The 883-nt window shown below is 47.9% G+C and overlaps 1 pseudogene; it reads left to right on the forward strand.

Annotated features, from left to right (window-relative positions):
* Nucleotides 1-271: 271 nt before the first annotated feature.
* Nucleotides 272-883, forward strand: LOC103220373 (large ribosomal subunit protein uL11-like; annotated as a pseudogene).

Below are 883 nucleotides of genomic sequence, written 5' to 3' on the forward strand. Positions count from 1 at the left end.
CATGTGCTGGCCAGAATGTGGAAGAATTCACACTCTCATAGGCCAATGAAGGTGACGCAAAATGATACTGTCACCGGTAGAGGGTCGTGGCTGCAAATTGTCCAGATTCTTGGCGTTTTGAACAAAGAATTGGACAAAATGCCCAGCAAAGAAAGAATGAAGCAACAAAAGAACGAAAGCAACTGTCTCGCCTTTTGGCTCGGAGGAGGCCAAGATGTAACTTTCTTCATTGTCCCCAATCTGGGTTCATCCGACACCAGCCGCCTCCACCATGCCGCCGAAGTTCGACCCCAACGAGATCAAAGTCCTGTACCGGAGGTGAAGTCGGTGCCACTTCTGCCCTGGCCCCCAAGATCGGCCCCCTGGGTCTGTCTCCAAAAAAAGTTGGTGATGGCATTGCCAAGGCAGTAGGTGACAAAGGGCCTGAGGATTACAGTGAAACTCACCATTCAGGACAGACAGGCCCAGATTGAGGTGATACCTTCTGCCTCTGCCCTGATCATCAAAGCCCTCAAGGAACCACCAAGAGACAGAAAGAAACAGAAAAACTTTAAACACAGTGGGAATATCACTTTTGATGAGATCGTCAACATTGCTCGTCAGATGCGGCACCGATCCTTAGCCAGAGAACTCTCTGGAACCATTAAAGAGATCCTGGGGACTGCCCACTCTGTGGGTTGTAATGTTGATGGTGCCACCCTCATGACATCATAGATGACATCAACAGTGGTGCTGTAGAATGCCCAGCCAGTTAAGCACAAAGGAAAATATTTCAATAAAGGATCATTTGATAACTGGTGTAAAAAAAAAAAAAAAGAACGAAAGCAGGGATTTATTGAAAACGAAAGTACACTCCACAGCATGGAAGCAGGCCGAGCAGCGG

Source organism: Chlorocebus sabaeus, chromosome 14 (genome assembly GCF_047675955.1).
Source record: "Chlorocebus sabaeus isolate Y175 chromosome 14, mChlSab1.0.hap1, whole genome shotgun sequence".
In the NCBI taxonomy this organism is placed as follows: Eukaryota; Metazoa; Chordata; class Mammalia; order Primates; family Cercopithecidae; genus Chlorocebus; species Chlorocebus sabaeus.